The sequence below is a fragment of the Dysidea avara genome, chromosome 2 (genome assembly GCF_963678975.1).
Source record: "Dysidea avara chromosome 2, odDysAvar1.4, whole genome shotgun sequence".
Classification (NCBI taxonomy): Eukaryota; Metazoa; Porifera; class Demospongiae; order Dictyoceratida; family Dysideidae; genus Dysidea; species Dysidea avara.
The window spans coordinates 24,035,488-24,048,539 of record NC_089273.1 but is presented as its reverse complement, the minus strand read 5'-3'; the positions used below and the strand labels follow the sequence as shown (position 1 = coordinate 24,048,539).

Sequence of the window (13,052 nt, the reverse complement as noted above, 5' to 3'; positions counted from 1 at the left end):
CATGCTGCATTTTCTGCCTTAACTCATGGATTGTTTGGAAGATGGATTTACTTATTCAGAACCTTACCCAATATTAATGAGTTACTCTCCCCCTTAGAACATTGTATTCGTATGCAGTTATTGCCCACCTTAACTGGTAAGTGTGTGTTCAGTGACCTTGAAAGACAATTGCTTTCACTACCTTCATGACTGGGTGGTCTTGGCATTGTTAACCCTTGTGTGTCTTGTGCTGTCCAATTTGATTCTTCGCTAAAAGTGACAAGTTCCTTGGTATCTCTACTTGTGGAGCAGATAGCTGAGTTTACTATCAATGCACTCAATGTACAACACAGAAAGTCCATCTTACAAATCGTCACAGCTCTGAGGAGCTGGCTGCTGCTATTCACCCCTTGCTTTCTTTAGAGTTGCAGAAAGCAAGAGAGATTGCTAGTTTGAAGGGGGCATCCAGCTGGTTGACTGTTCTACCTATTGATGAGCATGGTGTTTCATTGCACAAGAGTGATTTTTGAGATGCAGTTTGTCTTTGATATGGCTGGCCTTTACCTCATCTACCTACTGAATGTGTTTGTGGTACTTCTTTCACAGTTGAACATGCACTTACTTGCTCCCATGGTGTTATCCAACTATACATCGCAATGAGATCAGAGACCTTACTGCCCAATTAATGTTAAAAGTGTGTCCTAATGTAGCCACTGATCCTACTTTGCAGCCTGTTACCAATGAACGATTCTTTCATCACCCTGCAAACACTGAATGCGGTGCTCGTTTGGACATAAGAGCTCAAGGTTTCTGGGTTGTTCACCATCAACAAGCTTTCTTTGATGTTCGTGTTTTCAATTTGTTGGCAGCCACCTCTTCTGCCAGCTGTTTCCGATCACATGACCAAGGAAAATGAAGGAATTATGAACAACGTGTTTGTGAAATAGAGAGGGCACCAATCACACCTCTTGTGTTTTCTGCTTTAGGAGAAATGAGCAAACCAACAGAAATTACATACAAACGACTATCATCACTTCTCACTACAAAGCAGAGCCTGAAATAATAATGTTGTCATCTCCTTTATTCGCTGCATATTGTCTTTTTCCTTATTGTGATCAGCCATTATGTGTCTTCTAGGCAGCCATTCTACTGCTGGTCGGCCCCAGAGAGATTTGACAGACTTCTCTCTGGTGGTGTGTGAGAGAAAGCTCCCTTTGTCTGATTGAACTGCTTATGTGTGCATTATAATAGCAAAAAAAATTAAAATGATTTGTAAAATTACACATGCTACAAGAAAAAATATGCATGGTTTTATTGGCCCAGTACTCGAAGACGGAAGACTTAAATCAATTAAAACTATATGCGTACCATCTTATTTGCCTGCTCATGGAGAGTTTGAAACTCTTTGTTTCGTTTTTGTAGCTTCAACGGTATGAGTGTCATGTGTGTTTGTTTACAATGTAGTAAACGTAAACAAGATCATCATCATCTCGTCTAACAAACCGCCTTCGTATGCCAATGTGCAAGTGACTACAAGGATAAAACTGTACATTGGTTGATCTGCCAATTCATGGTGAACATTGTACGCCAAATTCCAACTTTGTAGACTAATCCAAACGGAAGTTATGGCTGCAAATGCAAGTGCCTGTAGTTTATTTTTAGTACAGTTACTGTACAAATCGATTTCCTTGTTCTTCCTAATTTCTAGTGCTGTAATTTCAAAACTACAGACCACAGAAAGCTGAAACTTTGGTGATCCATTCCTTGGACACTGCAAATAATAGTGAGTGAATAAAAATTTTTTTTGTAATTGTGCGAACTAGTTGGTTTTTGCTGAGATGGTCACATATATACGTATACATACCAACTTGTAAATTTCAATTTTGGGTCAGCATCAACTAACATTATGACTACATTCGTTAACATGAATGGGCAAGTCCTAAGGGCATCACGGAAAAGTTAAATTAATAATTAAATTCTTACTTTTTTTGTATTTGTGAACGTTTTTGTAAATTCATGGCCACTATTAAAAAGCTAGCTACCATCACATATGTAAATAGCTTGTTCTTCATGAGTGAGATCATGATCTACAACAAGCTTGATCTAATAATTATCAGACGACAATGAGGCAGTATTGGTTAGGTAAAACTAACCCCAAACAAGCTCTCAGATTGACCCAAAATGCTTTCATCAAGTTGCTACGGGATTTAAAAAAATATATATTCAACAGAATTTTCTACTGACCTACTGATGCTTCAGACAAGCGTAAGTCAATAACTGCTAAGGCTACGGGCTTGATGTTTTCACTGCTCAATGTTCCTTTGGCCCGAGAAGTGCCTTTTGGCATATTGCAGTATGCACAATGCGTTCTTCGTGGACTTACAACTGTCTTTTTTGTGTCCCATTCATCTTTGCTGGCAGTGAAAAGTGTCAATTTTGCACTAGCATGTGATGGCTTTCCTTCATAACAGAAATTGTCCATATTTTTCATGGTGGCTACTTTGATTGCTGAGGTGCTTTTCGAACAGTTATTGATTTGTATTGCTGTGCAACGGGTTGAACATAGCTGACAATGAAGCATAATAGATACTGTACTTCACTTTTCAGACAATAATTGATAAAGCGCCATTTCAGATGCGGTATGTGTGGGTTCAACAGTCATAATAATTATTTACAAAATCGTTAACAAGTAAGTACAGAAAAAATTGGAATTTTCTACTACAGTAGGGACCATAGCATATCAATTAAAAGTACTGAAACAAGCTGAAGCAGCGCACAATATTAAATCAAAGTAAAGCAATAGGAAGTGTTATAACTGTGCATTTCCATTATGGTATCTTGAGCACAATAGGGATAACACTTCTGATTGTTTTACATCATGCACTACTCCAACTTGTTTCAGTGCTTTTTATTGATGTGCTATGGTCCCTACTCTAGATGAAAATTCCAACTTTTTGTGTACTTGTATTAATAAAAGCACAAGGGCTGTACACTTACATTCCAGCTGCACCTGAACTACTGATACATACCAATGGCACTGACGTCTGGCGTAGCCACCAGCTAATTCACTTAAATGTAGCTACACCAGACTAACTCACAATAGCAGTCAGCTTTCATACATATGCTTTGTGCATACCATTCCACGAGCTGTCCATTTCCTTGTGGCAGGCGACATCTCGTCTACAATGGAGAACTGCAAAAAGAACAACTCACCAAATTACCTGCACATGTATTCCAATATGTTGGTGCATAACACTGTGAAATGTGTGCATCTGGAGATAAAAGCTGTACTGCTGCTGTAGTATATGGAATGATAAAAATAAAACAATAGTGCACATATTGTATATCTATCAGTATGCTAAAGGTTTCTTCTTAAGTGAATTCAAAACCGTTCTGTGAAAGAAGCAGGGCCATAGCTGTAGCCACTTTCTGCTATGCTTGCCTGAATGAATGCATCAGGTTGGCAGGCAGTCAGTTGAAAATTCCTTTTTAATGTGTATCTTTATATTAATTTATAGCAACTTGACAAAACATTTCAAGTCAATTTAAAGATACATTTGGGTTAGATTTTACCCAAGCAATACTGTGTTATCATGAGGGGAAATCAAGGCAGGTTTTCTTATCATGGGACATGCCCATACCTTTGTCATCCCTACTTTACAGTACTATTGTACTGTGTGATAATTCACAAAAACTAACCTTTTCTTCCTAAAGTAATGAAAAAGTAACTATTATTAAAAGAAAGAAGTTAATTTAAAAATTAAGTAGGGATCTATGCAACAAAAAGTAGTGAAACAAGAAATGAATGATAGTATTACAGCATAGCTCATTGGGAAAGTCCATACTTTGGTGGCATTGAACAAAATAATTGTTGTAGCTACTGTAATGTGCCAAAGTAGGGACTTTCCCACTGAGCTATGCTGTAATACCATCATTCATCTCTTGTTTCACTACTTTTGTTGCATAAATCCCTAATTCATTTTAAAAGAAACATTTTAAAAATTTATATATACTAGTTTAGTTTTTGTTGTAGCACAGCTAGCTACAATGTAACTTTTGACTTTTGTGTTAGGGTGACTGTTGTATTAGAGTATATCTCTAGTCAGCCAGATGTGTGCAGCTAGCTAGACTGATAGCGGGTGAGGTCATCTTGTTTACTGTTAAGTAAACAGCTAGATTGGCTAAGAGGTATGGTCTCTGTACTTTATTGCTATTAGTCCACCTAGATCTTTAATTAATGGACATGGCTGTGAACCTATCGCGAATGGGATCCCAATCATATATCTAGCTATTATATCTCTTATAGTAGCGCTGGGATTGAACTGCATCTAAAATCCGTCTCTGAAATAATTCTGTGGCATCTATATTATGCTGCTGAAAGAAAGTGTTAATACAATACCTTAATATGGTTTCATTGGAGGAAGAAGACAAGCAGCCTGATTGAAGATGGAAGGAAAGACAAGGTGCAGACCCAGAGGGCCAACACTCGTCAGAAACCCAAAAGGCACATCCCACTGGTGAGTGTGTTATGGTGGCTATGCACTGCTTTGTTTGGTCTCTAGCCTTGCGACTGTGGTCAGTGAGGTAGTGAGGCAGTCAGTGAGGCAGTCAGTGAGGCAGTCAGTGAGGCAGTCAGTGAGGCAGTGAGACTAAAATTCGAGTTTTGGCGATTTTTAAACATTATTTTTATATCCGGCCACCTGTAAGTGTTTTGTTGTATTTAATGTTGTTTTATGTATTATATGGACTAGTACTATTCTGTAAAGGTGATTTTAATGGCATAAAATGTCACTAGGATAATTTTTAAAGATGGAATTTTGGGCAGCCCACAAAATCTTCACTGCGTAAATGGTACTACTGTACCGTTTGATAAAACGACAGTTCTAAAACCACCTTATTTTGGAATTTATACTGTAATTATAAAAAGAAGTGATATCTATACCACCTAAACAACCAGCTATGAAAAACAGGTGCAACCTCCAAATAACCAGGTTGAAAAAGTTATGAAATTAAAAGGGCATTCAAGAATTGCCAATCAAGAAAAAGTCATCAATCATTTTTAATGATCATCTGATCATTTTAAATGATTGTATCAGCATCATACTCTGGCCTTTTTTGGGGCCGCACCCTTTTCATAGCTTGGCTGTTTTGGTATAGATATCATTTCTTTACTGCAGAAAGAAGGAAGAGATCAAGAACAGAAGTCTTCTGTATTTTGTTTATATATAATGATGCATTTAAAAATACTGTATTATTACATCTACAAGTTGGCTGGCTTGTAGCAGAAATCTCCACAACTACAAGGTAACATGTTTTTAGCTGAACTCTCTTACAGAGTGACTTCCAATGTAGCTAGACTCTCTGTAGGGAAACTTGTTGTAGCTGAACTCTCTACTGGGTGATTGGTTTCTAGCTGAAATTTCCACACTGTGATTAGTTTGTAGCTGAAATCTGTACAGGTAATTTTTTTGTAGCTGAATTCACTACTGGGTTACTAGTTTGTGGCTGAACCCTAGATGTCTTGTTTGTTGCTGAACTCTCTACAGGGTGACTTGTTTATAACTGAACTCTCCACAGGTTGATTTGTTTGTAGCTGAGCTCTATATGTTGTGATTTTTTTGTTACAGGGTGACTGCTTGTAGCTGAACTCCCTACAAGGTGCATTGCTTGTAGCCAAACTCACCACAGGTTGCTTTGTTTGTAATTGTGCTCTCTACATTGTGACTTTTTTGTAGCTGAACTCTCTAGTGTGTGATTTTGTAGCTGAATGGGTGACTTATTTGTTACACGGTGATGTTTGTAGCTGAACTGCCTACAGGGTGACTTGATTGTAGCTAAACTTTCTGCAGGGTGACTTTTTTGTCACTGACTTCTCTACAGTAGCTGAACTCTCCACAAAGTGATTTTTTGTAGCTGTTCTCTCTACTAAACATGGGTCAAGCCTTAAGCACTTGTACTTATAAGCCTTAAGCACTTGTTTTGAAGTGCTTAAAAGTATTTGCTACTGTGCAGCATTTGTGCTTGTGCTGGTACTTAATTACTTATATTTCTAAGTGCCTATAAGCACATTTTAAAGCACAAAAGCTACCAGCTCTTATCAAAAGTCATTGATCCAATGAGCTTCTAATTTAACAGCCATAAGGTGCTATCAAATGTGAATAATTGTTCTATCAGGTGTACCTGTAGAACAATTATTCGGTGTAGCAGGGAAAGTCTTCAGGCCTGAGAGGTGCAGATTGAAAGATGAAATTTTTACAGATTGAAGTTTGTTCCTTATAAAAAATTAATAGTGCTTAAAACAATAGGTGCATGACTGCATGCACCATTATGTATGTTTGTTAATAAAGTAACTAAGTAATTATATCAAGCACTTAAATAGTGCTTGACTTTGTACTTGAAGCATTTACTCAATTAGAGCATATGTGCTTCTGCTTAAGCACTTATACAGGTGCTTGAAAAGTGCTTCAAGCCCTTGACCTAAGTGCTTGACCCATGTCTGCTCTCTACAATGTGACCTATTTGTAGCTGAACCCTACTGGTGACTTCTTTCTAGCTGATCTCTCTACAGGGTGGCTTGTTTGTAGTTGAATTCTCCACAAGGTGATTTGTATGTAGATGAATTCTCTATCGGGTGACTAGCTTGTAGCTGAACTCTCTCCAGGGTTACTTGTTTGTAGCTGAACTCTCCACAGGGTGATTTTGTTTGTAGCTGAACTCTCTACTGTGTGACTTGTTAGTAGCTGAACTCTCTACTGGAGAATATGTCTGTAGTTGAACTCTCTGCAGGTGACTTATTTCTATAGTTGATCTCTCTATAGGGTAGAATTTTAAACTGAACTCTCCAGAGGGCGATTTGTTAGTAGCTGATCACTCTAAAAGATGGCTTTTTATAGCTGAGTAACCCACAGAGTGATTTGTTTGTAGCTAAGCCCTCTACAGGGTGACTTTTGGTAGCTGAACTGTCTACTGGGTGACTAGCTTGTGGCTGAACTCTGTACAGGGTGGCTTGTTTGTATGTAGCTGAACTCTCTATAGGGTGAAATGGTTTACTGAATTCTCTACTGAGTGACTTGTTTGTAGCTGAATTCTCTACCACTGTAGCTTATCTCTACTGGGTGACTTGTTGCATAGCTAAACTTTTACACAGTGACTTGTTACATAGCTGAACGCTCTAATAGAGCAACTTACTAATGATGCTGAATGCTCTAATAGGGTGAGTGTACTATTAGAGTATTTTGATCGCGCACTTTTTACACGTAGTTGGATTTCGTATTATAACTTGGTGGATTTCGTATTATAACTTGGTGGATTTTACTTTGATCTTTCTATATTACTGCAAGGACTTTTCATGATGATAATTCCATCTAATCCAAAACAGCCACGCTGTAAAAAAGAAGAGTACAGCCCTTAAAAAGGCTATGGTGAAAAAAGATGTGAAATCCAAAATGGCGCCCAAGAAATGGCTGTGATGATAGGTTAATGGTAAAAAAAAAAATAATGACAATTCAGGTGAATTTGGTGATGCTTGATTTGGCACCGAATTCACCTGAATTATTATTATTAAAATTTTTAGCTGAATTCTCTACTGACAGTACTGTATACAAGAGCAAACTAATTATATTGTATAATATTCTTCTGCACTTTTATGTGTATGTCATTGTCTATCTCATTAATACTTTCTCTTTCTTAGGAGTTTTCAAAAGTTATCTATAGCTCAATGGCTCAGAGTTATACAAGTTTAGATGCCATCAATCAATCTGAGAATGGTAAGATATATTTGTGTATGGCTTCAAAGTGTCAAATATTACCTTTTTGTGTCACTTCTTGAGGCATGTATAACTAAGCTTACTGTACAATAATAGTTAATCCAAAACAGCCAAGCTGTAAAAAAAGAGTGCGGCCCTCAAAAAGGCTATGGTGAAAAAAGATGTGAATTCCAAGGTGGTGGCCAAGAAATGGCTGTAATGGTAGGATAATGGTAAAAATTTTAATAATGACAATTCAGGTAGAATTTGGTCTTGGCACCAAATTCACCTGAATTGTCATTATTAAAATTTTTACCATTAACTTACTATCACAGCCATTTCTTGGCCGCTACCTTGGATTTCACATCTTTTTTCACCATAGCCTTTTTGAAGGCCGCACTCTTTTTTTGCAGCTTGGCTGTTTATTAGATTTCACTTCTTTTTGTATTTGTATACCCCAAAGCTGGCCTATAGCCGGCTTTGGGGCTTTTTAACCTATCTTTTTTTTTCTTTACTACAGGAAGAAGAAAAAGATGATGAAGACTTTAAATACTTTAACTATTTCTGATTTTATCAGTAAATGTACAAATTATATAATATATATATATATATATATATAATACGTATATTTATTACAGAACTCTCTACATGGTGGTTTCTTTGTAACTGAACACTCTACGGGTGTCTTCTTCTAGCTGATCTTTCTACATGGTGATTTGTTTGTAGCTGAATTCTCTACAGGGTGATTTGTTCGCAGCTGAACTCTCTGCAAGGTAACTTCTTCTAGCCGATCTCTCCACAGGATGACTTTTTCTAGCTAATCTCTCTACAGGGTGAATTGTTTCTAGCTGAACTCTCTACAAGGTGATTTGTTTGCAGCTGAACTCTTTACATGGTGGTTTCTTTGTAACTGAACTCTCTGCAAGGTGATTTCTTCTAGCTGATCTCTCTACAGGGTGATTTGTTTGTGGCTGAACTCTCTACAAGGCAACTTCTTCTAGCTCATCACTCTACAGGGTGATTTGTTTGTAGCTGACTCTACAGGGGTAAATTGTTTGTAGCTGGCTCTACAGGGTGATTTGTTTGTAGCTGATCTCTATGCAGGTTGCTTGTTTCTAGCTGATCTCTTCAATTCTTTTCAGGGTGACTGCTCTATTAGGATGACTGCTCTATTAGAGTATCTCGATCTCGTACTTGCTATACTAAGTTGGATCTCGTGTTATAACTCTGTGGCTTTAAGTCTGATTCTTCTATACCATTGAAGAGCCTTTCTATGATGATTACTCCATCTGTACAGCGATTGTCAAAGCATTACTCCAAGCGGTTTTTCTGGTAGGCCTGGCAAGTAGTCGTTTTTTTTATTAGCTAATCTCAATTGCATAATTGTTACACACTGTTGGTATTTTTGTTGTATTTTCGTGGTTTTTAGCTTGATTTCTTTCTACCTACAAAATGATTGAGGTTCAGTAGTTAACCTGTTCACCCACCAATTTTCAGTGTCTTCCTGTAAGTGGTTTACCCTGTGGGCGTGACAACATATTGGTGTTATTTTTCGTGAATAATCACTAATAGCTTTTGCCAGTTTATCGTATTCCAGCCAAAGTTGGTACCAAGATGTGCCTTTATACCCCCTTCTGTGTGCCAAATTTCAAGGCAATTGGATAAGGCGTTCGCGTTTTATGAAGTTAACATACCTTTGTGTGGGTGCTAGAATAAATACAGTGCAAACGTAGATACCTTTCCACAGTAAAAGAAGCCTTCATGCTTTATGAATATTTTAAACAAGAGAATACAAATCAGAACTTTGTGTTTTGTCATAGTACTATGAATTGAAAACAATAATATTATGCTTGATTCAGATTAGTATGTGAACCAGTCTTTTATGATAAGTGAACATGATGACAGATATATTGTTTATTTGTAAACTAGTGTGGCAGGATTAAGATCATGAGATCCCTCCCAAAGCACATGCTATTTTTGTAGTCAAAAAAATTAAATTGTCGGTGTCACTAGCTAGAGAGACACTTCTACATGAGATTGATCTGCTGAAGTGGTAATGAAGCCTAGTGGAAGTGGTACATGATGACATTGAAGCTGGACCAAACGGCCAGTGTGAGGGATGAGAAGGCAGACCCTACTACCAATCTGTGATTATGGGGTGGGATTCTCTAAGACTACCATTAATGATTCCTGGTGACTGGGTTAGGAGTCCAGGAATTACACCTGCATAATTTTAAGCATAATGAAAATTGGGAATTATTCAGGAATGTTTTGAAATGATTTAAGAGCATAATTGGCATAATTTACAATTTCATATATGTTGAGATAGATATACTCTAATAGAGCAGTCACCTACTCTAATGGAACAGTCAGTAGAATTCTTTTTAGTCTATTGCAACAGAAACAAAGCATCTTGTGAGCTTCCTGTCTAATAGAACAGGATGGTTGCCATTCCAAATCTTTATTTTGCTAAACATTGTAGCATGGAAGTTTCTCCTTTTAACTCCAGGAGGCCCCAAGCAAGCAAATATGGCAGTCAATGTCTATCTTGCTTTAATCATAAAAGAGAGAGCAAAATCTCTACAATCACAACTGTGATGTAGCAGAGACTCAATAAATTATTAGAATACACAATTTTTATATTCTAGTTACAACATTGACCTAATTTCACATTGTGTAATGTTTATTGTTTGTCACATTAATCAAATCTCTTGTTACAAGCTACTGACATCATCACATCACGTCCCTCCCTAGTTAAGCGCATCCTAAGCATCATGTTTTAGAACATCCAAGGACTTGTTCTTCTGATGACTCCTCAATGAATATGGACAATTGTTAGGCTTAGACTGTTCACTTCTCTGTTTCTGGCTCTTTCTTAGTGGCTACAAATGTCTGATCCTTCTTTTCGGACTCAGGACTATTGCTTGACTTTGTACTGTTGGGGACAGGGAACACTTATCATTGTCAACCTGAGAATTGTCATTGTCAACCTGAGAATTGTCTGGTCTTCGTGTCCATGTGTTACTTCAGTAGAATCATTGTACGTGCTTGAATGTTCAACTTCTACATCAATTTCTTCCAACTGCCTTTGCACTTGTTTAGGAGATCAGCCAGGCTTTGATCTCCTTCTACCATACCCGTAAAAGTTGGTAGGACATGTAGGTGGACATTTAATGACCCTAGATTGATGCACTTGGATAGATGGGTCTGTAGGGAAGAAAACCTTGACTACTGTAATATCTGGATTATCACACGAGTTGATTCGATAAGGTCCGTGCCAAGGTCTTGACAGCTTACGTTGTTTTCCTGTCTCGTCTTGTGGGAAGTAAATCAGAACCCATTCTCGTAGTCTGAGTCTACTTGGTTTAGCACACTTATCATACCCAGTCTTTTGATGTTCCTGTGCTTTTAAAACTGATTTGACTGCTAAGGCTCTCGCTGTTGATGGGGATAGTACTAGTTCTTCTCGATAATCTTCCCATCAGTTAGCTTCAATGACTTAGACGGTAAAGTGGCAGTCTCTGTTGGATGACGGCAATCAAATCCAAAGAGCAAGAATGACAGTTTTTCACTGGTTGAAGAGTGTGGCATGTTGCGGTAAGCCCACAGGACCCCTGATAGGTACGTGTCCCACTGCACTCCAGATTTGGAAACGTGTTTCCTTAACATAGTCTTCAAGGTTCAGTGAACCGTTCTATCATCCCATTGCACTGGGGGTGGTGTGCAGTGGTATTCAACTTTTTCATTCCAAACAACTTGCACACATCCTGCATAAGACACAACAGTAGGTTTGTACCTTGATCTGATAGCAATGCCTCTGGTACTCCAAACATTGGCACTATTTCTTGAGTTAAGAGCTTAGCAGCCTTCTGGCCAGGTGTATCATAAACCATTGGCCGTTTGGTAAAGAGGTCTTGAAATACAATTGCATATTTATTTCCATTAGCTGTCAAAGGTACAGTAGTTCCATGATATCAATGCTAATGATCTTGAAAGGATGGTCTACAGGAATAGATTGAATTGGGGGCAGCTGTCTTCTCCCTGAGCCAGTGTAAATAGCTCATTGGGCCCAACCACAGGTGTAATTGGTGATATCTCGATACATATTCTGCCACCACCATTGATGAGACATGGTTTTGTAGATCTTCAGACCAGAAAAGTGTTCTGCCATGATTCCACTGTGGTACTCCTCCATCATGCTTTGCTGCAATTCACAAGGTACCACTGCTCTAGGAGAATCACCTTCTGTCCATCAAAATAAAGGATGTGATCAAATATTGTGTACATGGAGGCTTGAGCAACTACCTTTGCTGTACATTGAGGTTCTGCTGGCAGAACATTCTTTGACAGATACTGAATGATTGGCTGTAGACTAGGATCCCTTAACTGCTGTTCAGCAAAAGATTTGCTCTCATGGTTGCCACCAGGATTAGGATCTTCACATAGTAAAGAGCTGATGGTATCAGGTTTACTATCACCACTGCTAGAAATGTGAGCAACTTGATCTTCTGAATTTGTCTCTAAGTCAGGTGGTGCAGGTAAGACAGGTTGCTGTGAAAGTGCATCAACATGTTGATTATTCATTCCTGCCCTGTGAATTATTTCCATTTTCTTAATTCCACTTCTGTATAACTTGCTCCACCATCAAGCATGTTGCCCAGTGAGATTAGGCACTCCTAGAATGGCCTTTACAGCTGCATGATCTGTTATGACAGTCACATTGTGGCCATAAAGGTATTATCTAAAATGAGTAACAGCCCCTCTAGGTTGGTGATGACATACAGTAGTTGGACTCAGCTGTGGACACAGAATGGCTAGCATATGCTACCAGATCATCTTGGTACTGTAACAGTATAGCTCCCAAGCCTTGTTTGCTAGCATCAGTTTCCAACGTGAAATCCTTATCAAACTCTGGATAGGCAAGCACGGGTGTTGTTAATAACCTGCTCCTTAAACTTTCAAAGGCTACTTCGCAATCAGCTGTCCATTGGAAAACTGCTTCCTTCTAAGTGAGTAAATACAATGGGTGAGCAATCTTGGCACAGCCAATCACAAAACGATGATAATGAGACGTTAGCGCAAAGAACTGTCTCAACTGCCTCAAGTTAGTGGGAGTGGGAAAATTCCTTACAGCATTCAAATTCTGGTTATTTGGCAGATGGTGTCACCAGATGACCCAAGTAATCTACTTCATTGCAAACAAATTTGCATTTCTTTTGGTTAGTTTCAAGCCTGCTCTCTTTAAACAATTAAACACAGCCCTCAGGTGAACGACATGATCATGCAAGGATTCTGAATGACTGTTACATCATCCAAATAGACTGATAT

At 38.3% G+C, this 13,052-nt stretch overlaps 1 long non-coding RNA gene across 1 annotated transcript in view; it reads left to right on the top strand.

The window, feature by feature from the left end:
• LOC136246910 (uncharacterized) overlaps positions 1–13,052 on the top strand; it is a 67,503-nt gene that overhangs the window by 32,905 nt on the left and 21,546 nt on the right. Inside the window, exon 2 of the long non-coding RNA XR_010696918.1 lies at positions 7,670–7,745. This is a non-coding gene — a long non-coding RNA (uncharacterized lncRNA). The remainder of the gene's footprint in view (positions 1–7,669; positions 7,746–13,052) is intronic.